Source organism: Rousettus aegyptiacus, unplaced genomic scaffold (genome assembly GCF_014176215.1).
Source record: "Rousettus aegyptiacus isolate mRouAeg1 unplaced genomic scaffold, mRouAeg1.p scaffold_m13_p_14, whole genome shotgun sequence".
Taxonomy (NCBI): domain Eukaryota; kingdom Metazoa; phylum Chordata; class Mammalia; order Chiroptera; family Pteropodidae; genus Rousettus; species Rousettus aegyptiacus.
Window position 1 is genome coordinate 13,333,764 of NW_023416289.1, and position 23,971 is coordinate 13,357,734.

General features: G+C 43.3%; 1 protein-coding gene and 1 long non-coding RNA gene across 3 annotated transcripts in view; one reads left to right on the top strand and one right to left on the bottom strand.

The window, feature by feature from the left end:
* Positions 1–317: 317 nt before the first annotated feature.
* Positions 318–13,236, bottom strand: LOC118611351. The gene is made up of 3 exons (XR_004954232.1): positions 12,997–13,236; positions 5,930–6,082; positions 318–2,161 (listed from the first exon to the last, which is right to left on the bottom strand). It is a non-coding gene; the product is annotated as an uncharacterized LOC118611351 (long non-coding RNA).
* Positions 13,237–13,574: 338 nt separating this feature from the next.
* The window catches only part of SMPD3 (sphingomyelin phosphodiesterase 3), an 80,426-nt gene continuing 70,029 nt past the window's right edge, over positions 13,575–23,971 (top strand). Inside the window, exon 1 of one of the 2 annotated variants that reach the window (XM_016164418.2) lies at positions 13,575–13,746. The gene's annotated coding sequence lies outside the window, so the exon portion shown is untranslated. The remainder of the gene's footprint in view (positions 13,747–23,971) is intronic. The other variant, XM_016164450.2, reaches the window with a different exon arrangement.

Genomic DNA, 23,971 nt, shown 5'->3' on the forward strand with positions numbered 1-23,971 from the left:
CTGCTCTGTTGTTCTTGGTATATTATATTATAAGACTATTCAGAGTCTGGCCCCCAGGCTTTGAGGACAATGGTTAATGACTAACTGTAAAAATGAGTAGCTATGTTGTGAGTAAACAAAAGTGTGGGTTTTCTTTGTTGCTTCCTTTATAATCTATTATTTTTTTTCTAGCAAACCCTACCACGAACAGAACCCCATATTTCAGAAAATTTCAGTGATATTCAGGAATATCAAAAAAGTGTTAGCAAAAATAATTTTAAAGAAGAAGGAGAAACAAAAATAAAACAAAATTTATTTTTACAAATGTCTTTGGGGGGCAAATATTTATTTTAAAACAGCAAGAATATTAAAGCACACACACAAACAGGATTTCTCCTACAAAGTCTTTATCTACTCAGTCTTGAGAAATCCCAGAACTCTTTCCAAATTTTCCTTTCTGACCCAAATCCGATTTCAGTTCACTTTGAGAGTGTCTTCTACTCATTTTGACAGGATATGAAATTAATTTTTCTATTCTCAAAATCTGTTGAGAAAATAGTCTTATAACTTAAAAAATCAATTCAAATTTGTTCAAAAATATTTCAAAACTAGCTTCTACACAATTTCTTATCATGCCTTATTCTTATTTTTGTTGGAGTATAGTTTTGTTAGTCAAATTGCCTTACTTTTACTGGTGATTATTACATTGATTTCAAATTTCACTAGATCGGACAAGAAGCCACAAACTGGATTAGCCAAACAGACCTGTAGCTGGTTTAGTCTCTACAGGGGGTTTCTATACTTTTCCATCCTGTATATAGTGGGTTCATATCATATTTACTTTTTGCAACCACTTATAATCACCTTAAGAGATTCAGCTCTCCAAGGCTTCATCCTCTATCCACCTCACACACGCCTGCCAGCCCTGTGCCCTAGGGAAGGCATTTCGGAAGCAAGAGCTGAGGGTGCTCTGAAGCTAACCTAAGAAGGAGGAGAAAGACATCATGTGCTCCCCTTGGAAGGTGAAATGGTCACATCTGCTTTAAGGACTACAGTGCCGTCACTGAATAATGATAACAACCACCCCCAGACATCTGTGAATAATCTGGAACCTTGTAATTTGTGTTTTTTGGAGAGTGCCACAAAGCCATGGTGGGGTTCCTTAACTGGGGACACTCAACTTATAGCTGAGTGGAGCCAATAAAACCTGAATTGGAGCTGTAACAGACAAAGAATAAAGTTCAAAATATTAAACAAGCCGAAAATGCCAAAAACCATCCTGAATGGTTGTTGTCCTGAAATAACATGGCGAGTGGGCCCTTTTCCTCATGGAGCACTCCAGTGTGCCCCCACTTGGCCCACTCAGGAATGTGGGGATGTGCTCCAGATCCCCAGAGGTGCTGCCTTCCTCTACCAGTCAAGTCCTGTGACCACCCCCGACCCCTGCAATTTCAGCCTTCACTACAGGAAGGCTGAACACAGAGAGTTTCTTTCATGCCTTCCGGACACAGCTGTGAGCTGATTTCCCATGTAGTCTCTATGGAATTGAAGGGTAAAATGGCCTCAGGGTGGTGCAGATATGTGGAGATAACAGAAGCCCAAGCAGACCAGAATTTTCATCTCAGTTCTGCCCCATTCCAGACCTTGAAAAAGTTATGCAATTTCTCTAATTCTCCAATTACTTGCCAGTAAAATAGGGATCCTTATAGGGTTATAAGGATTAAACTGAGGCTATGTGGGTAAAACACATAGCACCTTACCTGGCATGTAGGTGGTGCCCAGATAATTTCTTTATCTCCCAGGCAAGTGGTCCTATCATGCCTTTTCAGACTTCCCACAACCTGAGCAAGAGCATCCTGAACGTTGGGATGAACAATATTCATTCATTCAACCAACGTTTACAAAAAAATTCCTATACTCTAGCACCCTTGAACATCAACTTCATTAAAATATTTTTTAAACACTATTTTAATATTAAGACAAATATTATGAAGAAGAAAACTTGCATTAAATTTAAAGGAAAAAAAATATGAGTCTTGCCCATGATCCAGACTTCCCAGCAATCCCATACAAGGCAGCTTGAAGATGCTAAGATGACCAAGGCATGACCTCAGGTCCAATTCTCACAGATCTCCACCTTTTCCTTCAGTGAGTCATGAACCAGAAGTGACATGGTCCCTCCCTAGGAAATCAGCATAAAAGAGAACCAGTTTAGGACAAACCAGCCAGTGACACAGTGAGCACAAGGGCTGTCCCCAGAGTGTTGCTTGCACATTCTGTCTTTCTGATTTGCGAGTCATCCTGGGGCAGACTCTTCCAAGATTACCTCACCTTCAATCGTCAGGAAAAGACACTTCTATTTCTAGGAAATCTGACGTATGTCAAATCTGGAATGTTTAGCCAGGTCAAAGTTGTTTTCCTTACTCACTTCCCATTCTAGCCTCCTGCAACTTCCGGAGTCACCCTCCAAAGTCAAATTCTGACATGTGAACTGGAGGTGATCCCATCCTCTGCTACCTGTGCCTTACTAGACTCAGATCCATGAGCTCCTCTTAGCACAGGGTGACTTGGGCTGGGAACTAGATCTCTTATGTTTCTTTTCTCATCAGAAAAATGTATTCCCTTCCCTGAATCAATCACCATGTTAGCTAATTTCAGTATTTGATATAAATAGAAAAATGGTAGTGGTGACCCCCTCCAAGTGGTAGGAATATAAGTGGATTCGATTTTCATCATTTTGCTTACCTATATTTTACCATTCCAATAGTGAGCATGTATTATTTGTGTATAAAAAAATGTTTAAATGAAAAGACTAACATTCCTCTCATGTAGCTGTTCCTGATGATTTTACATTTTGAATTCAAGCTCAAAATTCAAAGCAGAAAGTCACAGAATAGTTTTCCATAGGACTGAAAACTAGAAATCCCAATAATTCCTTTATCGAGCTGAACCAAATTCCAGTTTATACTTAGGTTTACAAAAGGAAATGAAATTGCTTTCGAGGCAGTTATTTAACCAATGTACTTGGCAAATGGTTAAGGTTATCTTTTTATGAATCAAAATCACAACAGAACTAGAAAAACTGCTGATGAGGTAATGGAAATCAAAATTCAAAGCCATGGCCTTAGGAGATCACATTACTCTCCAAAATACCCTAATAACTTGAGGAAGTGACACCAGATGTTGAATTGTACTAGTAATTCATTCAATAAATATTTGAATACTTACTGTTCCCAACACCATTCTAGGCACTGGGGATACAGCAAAAACTCCTGCCCTCACAAAGCCTGTAATCCAGTCGGAGATGGAAGATTCCCATGCAGCAAGACAATTCTTAGCATAGTATTAATACCATTTATGTTGTTTTGACTGTTTTCCTGCCATTTTTCTCAGAGAAGTAGAACTTTCTACCAAGTCCCTTCTAAAGCTAATGACTAGACCCACTATTCCTTGACAAAACCCTGCCAGGAGTGGATGCCAGTACCTTTGGAGAAGGTACTTAGAGACCTTCCTGCAGTGATGATCTTAAGGACTTAGCTGATACAAATGGTTCAGATGTGCCCAGAGGAAGAAGCTAAAGTGCTCCCAAGCACAGAGTAGAGAACTGAGCTGGAAGACCAGGCTATGGAGATATTGGTGGGCTATGGAGATAAGCAGCAACATGAATAGCTCTGTCTTAGGGACACCCAGATTTTAGCTCCATGTGAGGGAAAACACTTCAAGAGCCAGAGCTGCCCCACAGTGGAATGGGCTGAGGGAAAAGCAGTTCTCAGGCTCTGGGGTGGATGACTCACACAGCTCTGCCACTTACTGGCTGTGTGACCTTAGGCTAGTTCTGTAACCCCTATGGGTCTCAGTTTTTCTGCTTGTAAAGTGAGAATTATAATGGTACTTAGATCATGGGATTGTGGTGAATATTAAATAAGAGGAAGCATGTAAAGTGTCAGGGTACTCCCTGACAGAGTAACTCAGACATTAAAAGGCTATCTAAAGCAGATGATAACATTTAAGAACTTATAAACTACGCTGTTTTTACAGTGGATTTGATTTGATTTGGTTTGATTTCAAAACAATATTGTATCCAGTCATATTTGGTAAGGGGATTATAATTGGTAGGTGTGATCTCAATGTCACAAAAATCCGTAGCTATGGTGGGAATAGAACCTACAAGGAACCCTCTGAATGATGCTATCGCATATCTAACATGACCATGGTCAGGGCCCAATACATAACCCCTAGTTGATTTGGATATATCGTGATATTGGTCCTTTCTGGAGGTGCACCAGGGTACTGGGCAAAGGCAGGGATCAGGCTAGCAGCAGTGTTCAGTGTACACTCGGTTAAGGAAATCCCTAAGGCAAAAGCACTGCTCCCATAAACACACCCAGCAGGGCTAATCTAGCCATCTGGGATTCAATATTGGAAGCTCCCAAGGGCCCATTAGTGACCAGAGCAGCAGTGACAGTCTCATCCCTATTCTGGGATACTCAGGGCAGATAAACTCAGATGGTAGCCTCTGATACAGGACTCTGGAGGAACAGCCAGGCTGGGTTGGAGAGTCAAGTCAGTGAGACAAAGGAGCCTGAAGGTAGCACACACAAGATGAAATACTAACCTAATCATAATCCCTCTTGTGGTTCCAGGGGTTGAGGGCATATCCAGACAGGTTTCCTCTTCCAGCCCAGTGAGATCACCCCAGGGGCAGCTGTACAGTCCCCGGTAAACTGCTGTACAGACTAGCCTCACCCCCTGGCCCTGGCTGTTCGTAACAGTCCAAGGGTAGGAGGGGAAGCAGCCAATCTATTTATACGTATCCAGCAAGCCCTCTGATAGCTGCCATCCCCACACCAACTACCTTAGGGTCAGTGGTTAGCCTTTAACTGTCAAGCTAATGTCATCATACCTTCCCACCAGCCAGCTTTCAAGGCATGCCTATACCTGGGTATAGAGCTAAGACTTATCTCCCCCTATGCCCCTCACACCCACTACTTAAGAATTAAAATCCCTAACAATAACATCTTGTATGTGTGTGGAGCTTAGCACTTTTCAATTCACTTTTCGTATCCTGCATGTATTGCTTAGAATTTTTAGTTGTAAGCAAAAATAACTAACTTTGGCTGATATGCACAGCAAAGGACATCAATGAAAAGATAATAAGTAACTCACAAAATTCCAGGAAGGTAGAAAAATAGGCTTGAAAGCACACAGTCAAGAACAGTGCTCCAAACTCCAACTCAGCAGTGATCTAAGAAGACATCACTGTGACCACTGAGTCTGGCAAACTGTCTCTGCCATCTGCACCACAGACACCTTCATTGGGGATGTTGCCCATAAAACTGCTGTCACTGGAAACTGAGATTGTACCCATCAAAGCACTAAAAGGGTTGCAAAACAGACCTTCCTCCTTTGCTGTTACTGGCTTCCAATTCAAAATTGGTGAGGAGTGGCATGAAGGACGGAGCCTGTCTAACTGGAGGAGCCTGAGCCTCAGGTCCATGCCCACACCCTAACTGCAAAGGAACATGGTTTCACCTTATGAGGCATGGAGTTCCTTAGGCACAGTAAGGCGGTTCAGCTGCTAGACATTCAAAATAAGTGACAAATGTCCAACTCTTCATCTCATTTGATCATCACACCACTATATGAAGTTATCAGAATGACTCTTATTATCCCCATTTTAGATAGCAGGAGTGAGAGCAGGGCAGTTTCTCTACCAACACACTGAAATAAAATAGAGAGAAAAGCAAAGTCTTGTTTTCAAGTTTAAAAAGATCATCTGCAGAAGTGTGGGATGAGAGGGACTAAGTTTGGCTGCAGGTCCACATAAAGGTCTTAGAATTTCAGCTAACCATAAGCTTCATATGAACATAACTGAAGAGGCTGCTGACATGGCCACTGTAGAGACTTGTGTATAGAACAGTGTCTTGGCCTCTGGGCCTGCCAGACTTACCTGAGGTTGACAATTCTAGTCTCGTTGCATATTTGCAGAGATGGGCAGACAAGGTAGGGAGGTTCTGTAACATCTGGTGCATGGTTTCCTCTGCTTCAGAAGGCAGAACTGGGGCTACATAGGGGTCACAAGGACCAGAAGCTAGTTCAATACCTGTAAAGCAGGGCAAAAACAAGACAGGCTTCCATGAGGTGGTGAGGTCCCCCTTTCCAGGGGAATGCAAGCAGAGGTTAGAAAGCAATCTATCAGAAATTTTAACTAAATGATGAACTAGATGATGAATGCAGTCCTTTCCAACCTAAAATGCTATAAGCCTCCAATATGTTCTAAACATCGGGCATGATCTACCAGGTAGGACAATGGCCCTCCAAGAGCCTCCTAAGGATCTAATGAACAAACCAATGACAAAAGAAGAAAACATAATGTACACTCTTACTAGATACCAATTATATGCAAAATAAAAGGAAAGATCATTTTATACTTTAATCAAAACCGAAAGCAATATCCAATGCTAGAGAGGCTGAAATGAAGCTGGAACATTCTTGTTGGCAATTGGGTAAAATGGGTACCACCCTTTTCGAAATCAATATGGCAGATGATATTAAAAAAAACCCCAAGTCATGTTTAATCCTTCAACTCAATAACTGTTCACTTGGGAATTTATCTTGAAGAATAATTTGTAAAGGGTAATTGCTATAAACTTGGATGTATTCATTACATCATTTTAAATAATAAACGAAAAGTCCTAAATAAGGGAGGGGTTAAATATCGTATGATATTTGATGGATGTTAGACGATAATTACAGATGGAGTTTTATAAAGAATCTCTGTTTATAAAGAATCTCGAGGGTAAGTCCTGTGTCCTGTTTACCACTATAGATCCAGTACTGTCTGGAACATAGAAACACCTGATTAAATATTCGTTGAATAAGTGAGTGAATGAACAATAATTGAACAAATGAATTCAATCTTAGCAAGGGAAAATGCTCACCACATGACCATATGTTATATTGAAAAAAAAATCAGAGCTCAAAATTATATCTAAACTATGATTTTCAGAATATACAGAATATGAGATTATATACATATGTGTCCTACATGAGGATTGTAATGTGGGAAAATAAAAAATAGATGTTAGGTTCACTAGGGATGATGTATTATTCTTATTCATTCAACATGTTTTACTGAGTACCTGTTACGTATCAGGTACTATGCCACAATCTATGAGTACAGCAGTAAACAAAACAAAGTCTCTACCCTAATGGAGAGTTTATTCCAGCGGGTTACTAGAGGAGTGAGAGTAGGAGAGAGACAGACAATAAACAAATTAAAAAATGTATAATATTTCAGATGGTAATAAGTGCTATTGAGGGGAAAAAGCAGGAAAGGGGGACAGAGAATGCTAGGAGAGGAAAGGCTGCCATTTTATATGAAATGTTCATGAGGATATTTAGGGAAAGAGCTTCCAAGCCAAGGGAACAGTAAGTACAAAGGCCCTGAGGCCAGAGTGTACTTGGTGCAATCAAGGAACAGCATGAAGGTCAATGTATATGAAGGGATCTAGGAGATATGGCAGAGGCTACAAGATTGAGTGTAGATGGCCCTATAGGCTATAATGAGGACTTTAGGGTTTGCTCTCAATGAGACAAAGAAGACACTGGAGAAGTTTGAGCAGAGGTATGAGATGGTCTGACTTATGTTTAAAAAGAATCACTCCTTTTATAAGAATATCTTATGAAAATTTAAAATGAAAGGGAGAATTTTAAACATGGATAGATTAACATAACATTCATGAATTGACTCACAAAATATTTTCTGAGCACCCACTGTTTCAAGGGGCTAGAATAGCAGGCCTATTTCAAGATTACAAAGATTTATCAAACACATAAAAATATTTTTAAATAACACTGGCTTTTTTTTAAGACAGAGATTGCTCAAAGCAATTAACTTATTTTATCTTTTTTAAAAAAAAATTATGGGGCTTGCTTTTCTCAATTAACATTTAGGTGCACATTTCGTATTCTATATCAAGTTCCCTAATTATAAACCGTGCTGCTGTTTGGCTGCTTGGCTGCTTATTTGACTTGTCTTAAACATCTCATGCACAACACTGCAGCATCACTCACAATCCAACATTACTGATAAGAGACCCTTGTGGGAAGTCTGTATGTGCTGGCAAGGTTATCTAAAAAATAATAAAATTCTTGTAATCCTTTTCAAGGATGCATAAAGGAAAATGGCTGTATTTCAAATTCATGGCATTTCAAAAGGCATGAATTAAGCTCTAAGATTTACATTTGAAAAAAAATCAACACAAGTTCTCTAATTTATGTTCTAAACTGAGAAAACAAATCGTTGCTAAGAAATGAAATTTGCAAAATTCTTAAACACACTCTTTAGATGATATGCACAAACGTAAATCTACAAAGTGTGCTAAAATATAAATTGTAAGAATCACTGCCCTTGAACTTGGTTCATACAACTTCACTGTGAAATCTGGAATTGTTATTTTTTGTTTGTTTGATTGGTTTGTTAATTTTATTCCTAAACATTTTGCCTTTTACGTATGTATAAAACTGATCATGTGCAGATGACACTGAGACAATACTTCAGTGAAAATGTATGAGAAAATTCATTGGTTCTTTTTCTCATTACCTTTCATAATTGAGAAAGAGGGCTTCTTAGCTCCCCAATATCTTGATTTCTGTGACACTCATATGTCAAAGGGATCTGCACCCTATTGCTCTTCTTTGCCATCATCTGTTAACTTCCCACTTACTGTACAGTTTGGCACAGGGCTACCAGGGTTCCTTCTCTCCAACAAATTTGCCTTTCAATCACATGACTTCCTCTGTCTGTTCCAGCCATCCTGCCCCACCCCTGCACAGAGCTCTTCTACCTCCAAACTGCATTGCCTCCTCTCCCTGCTCTTCCTGCCCACCTGTCATGTCTATCCTTACTCCACTGAGAACACCGCCCATCCCATCTGTTCATTCCATCCTAGCTTCACCTTCTTGCTCTTGTGGATCACCACTTCCACCTCCCTTGTCAGCGTCTACAACTTCCTTGCTTTCTTATCTCCCTTGTCCAACAAAACCTAGCCGTGGATCAGCCTCACCAGTAACCTACCTCAAGGATGATGAGATGCTGAAAAAAGTCCACAAGCATACAGATTATCTTGGGAGAATGACTAATACATGTGCCTCCACAAACGTACGGCCTCCAACCAAAGTAGGCTCTCATCACTGCCCTTCAGTCTCTATGGGTTGCTATTAGCTTTCTCTCCTTTTTTCCAGCAGCCATCTTGAATATTTTCCTCTTTTTCCAAGCTTCTCACCAATCTACCAACCTATGGACCTACCTACATCTCCAACTCCTCCTTTCTTTCTCTTCCACCAATCTTAGAAGAAAAGTGGGTCTCCCTCCTGCCTGAGACTGACTCTGAACTCCACCACCTCTCACTCTCTTGCTGACTTCACTCCATCCTTCAATCTCTCTTTCCCTATCAACTGTCTCTCTACTAACTGTTCCCCACCGGCATTTTTAAATGTCCTATCCCAACTTAAAACAAAAAAATTGTCTTTCTGGTTTTTTCCCTCCTCCCCTTCAAAAGGATTCCCAAGAGTTATTTACATCCACTTCCCATGTACTCAGACTTCTGCTCCTGCTACTCTACCTAATCTACTCTCCAATGTTACCAGCGACCTCTCTGTGTTACTAAATGTGGTGTTCACTTGTCCAGACCTCGGCTTACTTGACCATTCTGCACCATGTCACCTCACTCCCTCCTTTTGGCTTCTTTGGTTTTTCTCTTGTCCTTCTGACTGTTTTTTTTGTTTTTCCTTCTGGGCTCCTCTTCTTCTACCTGTCCCATATATGCTGGTATTTCCCAATGGAGTCTGGTCTTCTCTTGGACTGTCTCTACTAAAGGATTTCATCCATTCCCATGGCTTCAATTATGCTGTATATTTTGATAATGTGATAACTTAAGACTTTCTCCACATCAGAGCACTCAAAGATGACAGGCTCTCAGGCTCTGTCTTTTTGGTTTGAATTAGGTTCAGGGTAATAGTCCCCCCTAGTTACTTCTTCTTTGTCCATGAATTAATTATTCCCATATATCAAGGCATTTTCCCAAGATAAGCTCCAAATCACCTACTGGACATCTCACCTGGATGTTTCCCATTCACTTCAAACTCACCTCCTCTTCCCATCTAAACCTGCTCCTTTACTATTCCACATCTCAGAGAAAAGCACCGCCATCTATCCACCTAGTTTCCTAAGGCAGACACCTTGGCATGATCCTTCACTCACCACTCCACCTGCTCAGCTCATCACTCACAAAGTCCTCTGAATATTTACCTCCTTATACATCTCAGATCCACCCCCTCTTTTCCATCCTCATAGATGTGGTGCTGGATCACTGGAGCAGCTTCTGACCTATATCCCAGCCTCGTCTTCTCCAGGCCATTCTCTACACAGGCCCCAGACCTTTTCAAGATACACATCTCCTTAAAAACCTTCATTATCTTTTGAATAAAGTTATATTCCTCAGCCTAGTATACTAGGTTCTTTGAGACCCATCCCTGGTTAATCACTCCAACCCCATGTCTGAGATTCAATATTCTGCTTAATACATTCATCACTTAATTAGAAGAGCTATGGATCTTCACTGAGCCCTTTTCCTCCCTCTAACAAGGTAGGAGGCTAGCTCAATGTTCCCCTGAAATCCTTCACAACTCTAGCTTCTAAGCATCTAAAATTTCATTCTTAGGGTTCTCTGCTCTAAAGCATCCCTAAAAGATTAAACAAACAAACAAACAAACAAATATATTGAGCATATACCTGACCAAAATTATAGCACTTATAAGACAATGGTGATATGAACCCAGATTACTCAGGACATTACCTCTTGCCTGTTTATTCTCAGTCAAAGCAATTTCTGATAATCCAAGATGAAAAATGTGGAAACAGAGTAATATTTGCCAAGTGCTTGATATTTATGAAGTGTTTTATGTAAGGCATCACATTTATCCATTACAACATTTTTAAATATGCAAACCGAAGATCCAAGAAGGTTGTGCAAGGCCACACAGCCAGTAAATGGGTTTGAATTCCCCCACCTGCACCTTATTAGCTACTCCCTACACCAATAAATAGCATTTAACAACTGAAGAAACAGGTCCAGCCCAGGATCACACACCTAGTCAAGGGCAAAGTTAGAAAGAGAACCCAGATTTCCTGACGCTACTTGGCTAAGCTGATGCTATTTTAGTCCCTGCTATCTGGGAGAATCATGGAACCCTGATTTCCGCCTATTTGTAAGAGGGGGAAACTTCTGAAAACTAGCACTACTACTGAAGGGCTAAACTGACCTCCACAGTTTCAGCTGACTCCAGGCCTTCTGCTGATGCCCACTCTGTGACGTAGTCCTCCCCCTACTGGCTTTTCCAAAAGCCTTTGCTCTCACAGCATCCACAGAATCAGGTACTCGGCTTCAGCACAAATCCCATTCTTTCTTCCCTCCTTAAAGTTTTCTCATCTTCAGTAATAAGGCCCATCTGTTCACCCAGCTCCAATGGTCTTCCCTCATAGTTGAGCCAGGATCAAAGCCCCTTTGCTGTGCCTCTTAGAAGTTATTAGTTCTTTCCTAAATGCAATCCATTTTACTCATTGCTCCATCTTAGCCTACCCTCCCTAGATGTCATCAACGCAGGGATGACAGGGTTACTTTTGCTCAGGTTGTCTTTTTGGTTTGAATCAGGTTCAGGGTAATAGTATCCTGATTACTTCCTTGGCCACAAATTAATTATTCCCATATATTAAGGCATTCTCCCAAGAACACTTTAGCTGAAATACATCCAAAATGTCTGGATAGGGTGACATACGAAGTATGTGTGAGATTAATTGGACCATCTGGCCAACACCAGGGCCCTGTGTGGGGAAAGATTCAGAAAAGATGCTACCTAGCGAGGTGGGAGGGCTCTATGAAGCTGAGCAGAGGGCTGAAAGATGGGGCAAGAATCACAGACTGTCTTTACTTCAGAGGAAGATTTTTCCCAGAAAGGGAGTGGGAGGTAGGGCATTTAGGCACAGAAAGAAGGGCCAACAACAAAAATAGAGGAACATGAAGAACTGATGACATTTAGGGAAGAACTCATAGAACTTCCAAAAAATAACAGGGATGACTCTATCAATCCCTAATGTCATTGCATTGGAAGACTTCTCAAAGCAGTCATGCAAAATTCCAATCCAGTGTATGAATGACATAAACATTTCTTTAAGGGGGTGGCATCCCTCAACATTTCCAGCACTGGGAAACACTCAAACTTAGGAAATCAAGATTATAGAGGTGTGAATGAAATTCAATTAAAGTTTAATTCATTTTCAATTCAACAAATATCTATTGAGTACCTAATATGTGACAGACACTATAGGCACTGGACTGTAAGTATGAATAATACAGGCATGGCCCTTACTCTGTAGATCTTATAATCTAATGTGGAAAAATGATGGATACATGAACACACAAGTAGAACAGGGGAAGGAGACAGTGCTACTCAAACACCAGGTGGGGTAACCTAATACGAAGCCAGGCATCTAGAAAGTCCTTCACGCACGAGGCAGCCTCTAGGCTGAGGCTTAAAGAGTGTGAAGAGTTAGCTGAATGCAGGGAGGAGGGACCCACCGGAGTGAGAGAAAGCAAGTGCTTAAGCCTTTACAGCTTCCAAAGAAGTTCAGAGTGTTGCAAGAAGGTGGAGTCCAGATCTTAAAGGGCTTTTCAAACGATATTGAGGAGTGTGGGCATACATAATTTCTGAGGCAATGGGAAGCCTGTGGAGGGTTTAAAGCAGGAGAAGCGCCCTCTGGCTACGCTGGGGGAGATGCTGCGGTATCCGAGGGTGGTGTGGAGGAGGCCAGAACCCGCGGGGAAGACGGGATAGGAAGGCCTTCATGGCCCAGAGGTTATGACCAAAAGTAAAGCACTCCTATACGACAAGACGGAGACAAAAACAAAGGGATAAAGTTCAGAATGTGGCGGGAAGGTCTTCTCCGTCCTCTCTCACCTTTGTTAAGCAAACCAAAGCGGCTCGCCCTGGGTTTGCCTCAACACCGCGGAGTGTGGGCGGGGCACTGCTCCTCGCCCTCTTCTCAGATAGGAAAACTGAGGCCCAGAGTCCTGATGTGGGTACCAAAGAAGAAAAAAAAAGAGTCGAAACGGCCTCCCAAGAGGCTGCCCGAAGTCATGCACGATCCTTTGAGGGTCCCGCAGGCTGCCCCATTTCTCCGTCAGCCATCCCCAACCAGCTGCCTTCGCTATGGAAACGGTCTTCCCGCCCTCCTCAGCGACTCATTTCTTCAAAGCACTCTGGAAAATGCAGTCTATCTCTGGTTACCTTCCCACAGCGTGAGCCCACTTCACGTCCTTGAAGGACTACAAGTTCCAGAAGGCTGTGCGAAAACGACGGCGGTCTCTGGGGGTTGTGGTCTTGACAACGAGACCAAGGAACCCGCGGGTGGGGCTGAAGGGTGAGGGGAAGGCGCCCCCAGTAGGTGGCCTCTTGGGCGGGACCCGAGTCACCATTGGCTACGACGGCGTAGAGAAGGCGGGGTCAGCGGAATGAGGCGGGGTCAGCGGAATGAGGCGCGGAGCTGTTCGCCGCTCCAGGTGCTGAGTCCTAGGGAGGCTCCGGACGCGGGAGCCGCAGTCGCCGCCGCCGCCGCGGGAGCAACCATCGGAAAGCTGGGGCCGTGAGGAGCCCCGAGGAGGAGCTGGATAAACTGCCGGGCGCTGACTGACCTCCCGCCTCTCTGAGGTCGGTGCTGCTGAATTCGCTTTTGTTTTATTGGCGAGGGGATGATCTGAGGCGTCAAGGGCCTGGGGAGTTGTTGGGACCTCTCCTCACTGCTCTCAAGACCATCTGTCCCGGAGAGCTGCTCACTGACTCCTCGCGGGCCTTCCTATGGTCAAACGCCTGAGGTCCCAGCAGCTCGGTTTAGTTTTTGTATCATGGTGGAGGGGGCTCTTGAATGTGAGGGACGAGGGCTGGGGGACACCCCCCACGCCCGTCTCTCCTGAGAGGGCGTTGAGAGCTTGGAGCCTCCCTTCCCCCGTGCCTGAAGTCGAGGCTGCTTGAATTATTGAGAATGGGAGGGAGGGAGTATTCTGGGATGAAAGCTTCGCAGGCAGGCGGACCCTTCCCCGCAATACCTTGGCTGCTTGAGATTACAAAGGGGGTCTGGATGTAACGGATGAAACTGCAGGACTCCTCCTCTGTTCAGAACCTCCTGGGGTTATTGAGGAAGGGCTGTTTAGGATATCAAGACGACCCTTCCCGTGCCCACCCTTCTCCCAAAACCTAGGGTTTTGTGAAGAGGAACAGGATGTATATGGAGACAGGGTACTCTCTCCCCTCCCACTTGGACCCGCCTTGGTTATTGTGTGTGTATGTTGAGGTGGGGGATTTGGGATGTGAGAGGCAAAGGCCAGGAGACCCTCCCCACCTTGCTTGGAGTCACTGGTACAGGAAAGCACTGACAGATTATTGGGGTCCTTCCTCTGCGTTCAGGTTCCACGCCTGAGGTCGGAATGGCCTGGGGGTGGGGTGTGCTGTGGGGGAAATTAAGAGGGATTGAGGGACCCCTCCCCTCTCAGGCCTTATCTCCTTAGCCCTCTTTACCTGGATCCAAGCCAGGGCCATAAGTCGGGACAACCCTTCCTGCCCCGCCCCGCCCCGGGGACCGGGCGCCTACACCACAGGGGGGAGCTAGACCTGGGTGGGCACGTGTGGGGCGGGTCCCTTCTCAAACACCCCGAAGCTCTGGGCAGACGTCGTAACCCCCCCCCCCCGGGCTTCCACAGACCCTCGGGGCTGCTCCATTCCGAGTGGGGTGCACCCCCGATTCGGTCGCCGAGATCTGCATCCCAGGCAAGCGGCGGCAGGTCAAGGTGTGAGGCTTTCGCCTCCGCCCCGGCATCCACGAGAGGACAAAGCGGCGGTCACTGCACTGGCGGGCCTGCGCCAGGGGCTGAGCGGGGGGCGCGGCCAGGAGAGGGGGTGGGGGAGCAGCGGCTTCAGGCGAGGCGCCGGGAGCTTCTGCGGAAACGTGCCAGATGCCCTGCAAGAGACAAAGCGCACTCGCTCCTCGCGGGCCCGCGCGAGCCCGGGATGGAAAATCCCAAGAGAGGTGGCGACTGCGCCCGAGCAGGGCACTAGCCCCACACCCTTCTTCCCCGCACAACCCCCGCACCCCAGCACCCAAGATTTAGTGTGTGCAATGGTAACCAGGTCCCTTTCTGGGGGGTGTTCAAGACCTGTGACCACGAGGATGTGGACAAGCAGGTGACTCCGCCTCGCCGTTGAAGCCCAGAGTTCAGGAGGCCTGAGTGGGCCAGGGTCCGGAAGGGCACTCTGACTGGACTTCCTTGTCCCCGCAACCCCACCATTAGTAATGATAGGTCAAATTTGGTTACTGGGTTTGAGTGTGTTTGCATGAGTGTTAGTGTTTGCATGGGTCAGAGTGTGAATGTGAATGTGCCACTGTATGCTTCAGTGTTCATATGTATGTCATGGTGAGCTCGTATATCTGGCTGTGTGTGTGCAAGAAGAGGAACCACTTACTGCTGGCCTTGAATGTTGTGGGTAGGGATGGGAGCAGAATAGTTGCTCCTTCCACTCTCAAGCCACAGTAATGACCTGGGGTCCAAGTGGTTGCCCTCAGGGTGGAGGTAGCTTCAGGCCACCTTGAGCCTAGCCTGCATGCTTGAGTGTGACCCAGAAAATGGGACCTCACAAATATGTGGAGCTCTCTTCAACCCTTCTGGGGTCTCAGATCTGAACCTAAAATCCTCACCAGAGCCTTCCCTTCCCATCCCTCAGAATATTCAGACTGCCCTGAGGACCAGAATTCTGTACTCCCACCACCACCACAGACTGCCAAATGGGGTTTGGGGGCCCATCCATGGAGTCCTTTATGATGCAAGTACAAAATTATGTGGCAGGGCAATTTTGTCACTTTGGCCTCTATGTCTGGAAGGGCCATGGGACTAGGGTTGCTTGCCAGTGACAGGTGGCCTCTCAGTAATATGAGGTATACTCACAGGGAGGGCACAACTGTGATATGGAGATATCACTATGGGTAGATACCCCTATTGGTTGAGAATGGCCCTCCCAGACCTGCCCACTCCCAGTAAGTGAAATCAGTTTTATGGCACTTTTATGGCAAAGGTGCTATTTGGCTTTGAGATAACCCCCACCTGAGACCTCCTTCCTAGTGGAACCACTGAAAGAGCAGTTACTAGACAGTGGAGCCACCACCCAGCCCAGCCCTGCCTGGTCAGGTTTCCTAAGTATCCACTTCCAGTATCCACAGCGACCTCTGCTGGGAAGACGTTAGACAAAGCTGAAATTTGGCAACTAACACTTCACGGTGTGGAGGCTCAGGGTAGGTGTGGGCATTGTTAGGTGAAAACTGTAAATCCTTCTATTTGGGAGGTAGCTGCCTGTTGGCCTTTGAATTCTTGAGTTGATGTTCTTGTCTGCAGTTCCTTCAAGCTAGTTCAAGCAATGGGACTGCCACTGTCCTCATCTATGTGGAAATATTTAAAGAGGGTTTAAAGGTCTTTGTCCAAATTTCCATCTAGTTGAGGATGGGCATCAAACCCCTTTATAAGAGAAATGCATGGAAAACATTTATCAAGATCGGGAGGTTTAAGCATCTTTCCTGTTTCTTCCTCTCCCTTTATGAGTTTTCTTCTTATTTTTCCTATTCCACTTTCATCTTCCTTTCTTATCATATCAATAACATATTTTTCAAACATAAGCCTTTTTTCCTACTTGATAATGTGTCCCAGAAAATACAGATATCAGGAGGTTATTACTAAATCAAAAAGCCAGCAAACATTAGCTCTTCTAGGCCTAATGATGGGAGTAGGGGAGATGGATGAGACAACCTCAGTCTTAAATGCCCACTTGGTGACATGTATCTCTTCTGAAGTTGCTGTGAAGGGATTTCATGCAGCCACAAAACCTTTCAAGCTCCTCAAAGGAAAGGAGGTATTTAAATACCTGGTATTGTTCTTACTTTGGCATCTATGTGATTTGCATTGAACTACGTGACTCAGTATCATAAAATAAAAATAGGACTTAATGTCTTCCTTGCCTGTTCAGAAGGTGACTACATGTGTGTTGTGTTTTGCATTGGAGAGTGAAAAGCTAAATTGTCTCATAAATTGAACCACCTGCTTATTCTGATTACAGAATGGCACTCAACATCACCTACAGGCAGTAACATTATTTTATATTTCTTTTAATTCTTACTTGAATTCTTTGTCATGTAAAATCTTTCTTCATGCTCGTACATTATTACTTTCACTTGAAGTTAATCAAGAATGTTTAATCCTTGTACCAAAGCCAAACAAATTAAATATCAGCAGAAACAGGAAGATGTGGGTGGTGTTTCTGTTCTTCTTAGGCTCAAAAAAATCCTTAGAGTTTATAAGAGAGAAGGAAAGGGCCTGAAGATTCAGTAAATCTTATAGGTGGACTTAACCAGTTTATGAGGAAGAGAGGTTCCTCAGAATTTTCCAGGAGGGCTGGTCATATTGAAGAATCTGAGCATGCATACAAAAGTGGTATGCGTGCTAGGAGTGAGACTGCAGCCCATGTGATTCCTAAACCCCTACACTAACACAGCCTTTCTGGGAAAATCTCTCCAAGCTCCTCCTGCTCCCTTAGGCAGCCAGCTGTCGCCAAGGAGCGGAGCTGTCCAAGGTTCTGCAGCACTGGCCTCAGCCCCACTAGCGAGAAGGGAGGATTTCAGAGCTTGGAGCATAATCGAGCTCTGAGGACTACAGCCTCTGTGAGGATTTCCCCAAAGCTCATCGCAGAATGGAATAAGAGGAAACAGAGCTGTACAGGCTTCTACTGCATTACTTCGAAGGAACCCATTGGCAATCCCTATTTAAAAGAATTATGAGCTAATAATAAGAAAAAACACTTCTGAGTCAGGCTCTTCACATGTAAGAACGTATTTAACCTTCATATTTTTATGAGTGGTATTGTTATTCCCACTCTCAAGATGAGGAAATGAAGCTTTGAGAGGAAAGGGGCTTATCCGTGGTCATACAGATCAGAAGGGACAGAGTTTAGATTTCAACCTAGATCTCTTAAACTCCAGAGCCTCCTCCTTACCACTATTTTTTCCCTCTATATCTATTGTAGAAGCAAAATTGAAATATTGGACTGTCCTGTGTGAGATTCCAACCAAATTTTAGAGGAATGGAATTGGGGACCAACTAAGATTCAGACACAAAACTGCAAAAAAAAAAAAAATCCTTTCAAATGTACGAAGAATTATTACAATGTACTTTACATATTATCCTGACAAAAGGCTTACTCAAACTTGATTACCAAAGAAGGGGAAAGGGGAGTATAATGACCCTCATGGCCAGGGTTTTCTTTACAGGGTGGAACAATTTCAAGGGGATCCAAGCTTGGATGTCAACAAAATGTGTTTTAATAATCTGTAAGAATGGAAAAATACATGAGGAGGCTTTTATTATTGTACAGAGTACATATAGAGCCAAATAAGGAGGGCTTATCTTTATTTGCTAGCATCCTATTCCAATTCTGAGGACGCTTGGATATTAAAAGGATTCTTCCATCTATTCCCACTTGCAGATTTTCACAGCAAGGCCTCTGACACCAAAATAAAAGTTTTCACTGTTGTGAGCCTCAACTAAACCCAGGGAAGTATCACATTTCTGCCCTCATGTCATCACAGTCAATATTCTGCCTTCATATGTGGCTACAGGACTTCTGAAGGTGGGAAGATCTGGAGCTTGATGGTCTTCAGGCCACAAGTCCTCCAGTCCACCTAGGGTGGCAGTGCCAACTGCACCAATCTTGCAACATACATGAGCTCTGTGCCTAACTCCCTGTTCAGTAGCTATAGGTTTGGGTGTCTAAAGAGAGTACAGAGAAACAGACTCATGATTTTTCTTCTCTCTCTAGACTTCAATCTGCATAATATGCAGATAGGGGGCCTGGACTTTTAAGAAATGCCTCACATCAAGCTGGGTCTCCAATCCATTTTAAGTAATTTCTTCCCTTTTTAGGTTGGGGATTTGCAGGGCTCTGACGCACAGAGCAAATGCTGCTGTTGCTTTTCTTGAGGGCGCTTGGAGGCCAAGGACTCGGCTCCCCATCTGGGTCTGCTCTGACTCATATGATCACAGACAGATTTGATTGTTTTCTTATTTAGAGTCATTAATTAACTCTCCTCAGCATCAGAACAGCATGTAATAGGAGGGAGGCCATTTGTGGGGGTCTCTAGGCAGCCATGCCTACAGCTGAGCACCATCTCCTTTGCTAACAGGGTCAGGAAATGGTTTTAAATCCTGGCTATAACCCTTCAGAAAGCTTAGATTGTCAAGATTTGAGGTAAATATGAGAAATAAAAGTGTAATTAATTGCTAAAGCTGCTATAGTTATTCTGGCAAAAACTTGGAGGCCCAGGGATATCTCAAAGAAGCACTGAATTTTCACTTCTTCCTGCAATGTGTCAGGCACAGAGTTGGGCATAGGGAACACAACTCAACTTGGGATAAGCCTTATCATATAGAAATTTTGAATGGAAAGTAGAAACAGAAGTTAAAACCCTGAAAAGGATGTGTGCTGTAAGCAGAAAGAGGGGTTTTTTTAGAAATGGAAAGAACATTAATAATCATAAACCATTATGTCTTCTAACATGAGGAAAGAAGCTGAGGGAAGTTGAGGGTTGCCACTGACCACAACCCTGGTGAGTGGCAAAAATGAGGATTACAACTCAGGTTTCATAACTCCTAAAGCTTGTTCTTTCCACTGTCATAAACTACTGCTCTGTTCATTAAATTATCTAAAGGGCATGTTTCCATTGACATAGACTTCTTTGATCCAACGCTAATGCAAAATTCAAATTTTAAATTGAAATAGAAACAAAATAATAGATGAAATAGGAAAAGGAGAATGCCCATTTATATCTATGTTGGCCAATATAGCAGCTATTGAACATATAAAATGCGGCTAGTCTGAATTGAGATGTGCTGTAAGCATAAAATATATACCAGACCTTGAAAAATTAGTATAAAAATATAAAATAGCTCATTGATAGTATTAATATTGATTACAGGTTGATATATTTTGGATATATTGTGTCAAATTAAATATATTATTAAAATTAATTTCATTTGTTTATTTTTATTCCTCTAATGTATCTACTAGAAAATTTTTAATTATATATGTATCTTGCATTTATATAACACATTATATTTCTACTGGGCAGTGCTATTCTGGAGTACTCCCATTTAGGAGAAAATTTTATTTAAAAACAGGCATTTAGCAAAGTAGATTCTGTTATCAGTCATCTTGAGATGAATCCTGGCTCTGCCATTTGGGCTGTGTGACCTTATGCACGTTAATGAATCTCTCTGCACTTCTGTTTCCTCACCTGGAAAATGAAGATGATAATAGAACCTACCTCCTTAGTTATGAGTTAAATCACCTAAAATAGTGACTGGTACACAGTGAATGCTCAATTAATTTTAGCTATTATTGTAAAAAGACCAGACCCTATCTGCTGATAAGAGAGAGGCAACAGAAAGGAGAACAAGCAGACAATTTTCAGATAGATCAGGTAAAGATTTACTACCCATTAAAACATGATTGAAAACACTAAATATAGCTCATGAATTACTTTGATGTGGTCCCAATTTTCTGGCAGATAAAGATACTGAGAAAAGATTTCAAACCATTTACATCAACTTACACTTAATGTGTTTACTTGTCAGCTAACTGCATTATGCACAGGTCTTGACCTCTGCTAATGAGTTGAGGAAAAGGATGACTAGAAGGTTCTTGTAACATGACCCATCCACAGGAAGGTGTGAGCCTTATGCTCTAGGAGAAAGATCCTGACAGGAGCCTGACATATGTGAAGTCAGAGTCACTCTGCCACCCGTTGGCCTTGATCAAGACACTGAGTCTCAGTTTTCTTTTCTGTAACATGGAGATAGTACCACCTCTCTTGCAGATTGTAGTGAAGACTAAGTTAAATAAAGCAAATAAAACACCTAGTACATAGTAGGCACTAAAAAAATAGTAGCTTTGACTAAATGAATTTCAAGTGTTCTTTAATAGAGAACTCTCTTTAATAGAGAATTTTCTGTCCAGAATATCCATGGTCGTTTTTATACTTCCACTACTCCATTCCCTATTCTTGCTCAATCCCTAAGGAGGTCGAAAGTACAGTTTCATCTGATTAAGTGTGTCTACACCAAAATATAGGATCTGAGTATTTCTGGACACACTACACAATCTGTCATGTTCTTATCTCCATCCCACTAACAACATATGAGTTTTTTTTTCCTGAGAATGATGAGCCAAATGGGCGTTATTCTACATCATGTTTATCCTGAAGTTCTGACATTCCAATCTTGGTGTTTAGAACATTTTACACGTAGCTTTGCTTTAAAAATAAAGGGACATAAACCTGGAAATCATAGCCCTGGGAGAACCAGGTTCTCCTCCTCCTAGAGCAGGTCATGAGTCCATTCATTGCACAGCTCTGAGGGAGCACATTATTGCTGCCTTTGACCATTTCTTCTCCTGAAAGTTTGCCTTCTAGACCAAAGAAATATATGTCAAGCTCAGTGAAGACTTATGTTAACAGAGCATGTTAGATTCTAGAGAAAACACTCAGACTAGTCTCACAAGAAATATGGGCACCCTGGAAGTATTTTGGCAGGAGAGCAATGTCGTAAGATGTGCTGGGTCAAAGTATGGTGGTGGGTGGGTTAAGATGGGGTAGAGCCTGAAGGCAGGCTTACCCCTGGTTGTGTCGAGAGGGCCCCTGGCTTCTAGGGATCTAAGTAACAGTACTAAGTTCTTTTAGGATACGGTCTGGTCTTGAAATGCATTTTTCTAATTTTCTCTCTTTTGTTCACTCAACAAATGCTGAATGGGGCCTAGCTGGAGTGGGAGTATTTTGAAAAACCTTGTTCTGGAGGAATCAAGGGTCTGACTGGGTAGAGGAGAGAGATGCCCATATACTCAGTGGACCAAGGAACCAGGGCTGAAATAACCACAGGAGGCCTAGTTAAGGCAGGTTGGCTATGGCAGTAGGAAAGCTGTGGATCCCAACCAGACAAATAAGAGTCTGAATCTCAGCTTCATCACCAAATGTGTGGCCTTGGGCAAATGTTTAAAACTTTCCATGATTCATTTTCCTCATCCAGGGCAATAATATCTACTTTTCCTGGGCTGCTATGGCCATTACATGGCAACATATAAGAAATTTCTTAGGATAATACTAATCATCCTTTATCAGGTGTTTACAGTGCGCCAGGCATTGTGCTCAAAAGAGCTACCATTATTATCCTTATTTTATAGTTGAGGAAAGCAATGCTCAGAATCTTTAAGTAACTTGCCCAAGGTCGCACAGGCAGTAAGACATGGGACCAGGACCCCAATCCAGGCAATCTGACTGCAGAGTCTGCTCTTAACCACTGTTATCACTGCCTCCCTGGTTCAAGGTCAACAGGAACCCAATAACTTTGATTTGAAGAAGGGTGAGGTGATTTGTGGGTCAGCTAGTATAGTGGTCTTCTGCTAGGTCTTTAAGGGTAGGTACAATATAGAGAGGCTCTGAGGGGAGGGGAAGCAAGGCAGGGAAAAGCTATGATCAAATAAACAGGGCTGGGAATGCCAGTATGTGTTCTGGGGACCCTGAAGTTGAAAAGAGGGTTTCGGTAGAAAATAGATATTTGAAAAAAAGGTTTTGGAAAGCCTTGAATGTCAGGCTAATACGTGGTAGAGAACCAAAAAAGTTCATAGGCAAAGGATTATGAAATCAGAACCCAATTAAAGCCATCTCACCAAATTTGGGCATTTTGTTGCAGCATGGTGCATGCTCACTAAGCAGGCCCAAAGCCAAGTTTATGGAAGGCATGGCCATACGGCACCTGATCCAGCCTTCCTACCTGTGCTCTTCACTTTTCAAAGAATGTGCATGGCCTTTTCTTTCATTTTGGGCTTCACAAAAGTCCTAGGCAGTAGAAGGGCAGGGGTCTGCTACAAGGATTGCTCCTGTGTCAAATGGCAGGCAGCATGGGCTGCCATGAAGCCCATATGCCAAGCACAGCTGCAGTGCCCAAATGCAAGCGAAATGCTTAGGAAGGCTTTTTCTGTGAGGGAGGAGGCAGAAAGCTTGCCCCCCTGGGGCTGAGGCCTTTTCTCTGTGCTCTGGGAAGCAGTCAGTATTATCTTTTGGTCCATGATTTCTCAGTGACACACCTGAGTGGCTGCCTCCCAGGGTGTCTGCTGTGAGAGCCTGAGTCAGGGGCATTGCAAATCCCACAGTCCTTTCTGGTTGCGTTATTTGTCAGTCAGTGCTCCCCTCCCATGAAGAGAGCTTGTTTTGCAAAAAGAGGATTTTTCTGGACTTGCCATCTTGGATTCATTCTGCTTATTTCTCTGCGCACTGCAGACTGGAAGCCGAACCCTATTCTCCTTAGGCTGGGTAGAAGGAAAATCTATCCTTGCTAATGGCTGCAGTCTCTTCTAACCACCAGATTTTTCTCCATGGCTATGCTCCTAATAACAACAGAAAACAAAGGCAGGAAGGAGAGGGACACAGATGTGGCACCTCTTCCAAGAGGCACCTGCAGTTCTGTAAAGGATGTGAAGCACAAGGGAGGTAACTTTCACAGATAGGAGAGAGTCCCTTGATAAACAGATTTCAACGTTCAAGATGATAGAAGATGAAAGAGATCATGGTGCCACACTGTTTTCTCTGCAAAATTATGCTAGGGGTCCAGATGCCCTTCACAGTTCTGGAAGGATAAACATATAGGTAGGCAAGACCACACAGATTTTGATAAGTTGTCCAGCAATAAGTCCCTAGTGATTATAAACATATCACTAATGAGAAATGACAAACACTTGGTGATAGAATGTAAAGGGCTCATCTGGCCATTAACCTCGCTTATGATTAATGGGTGAC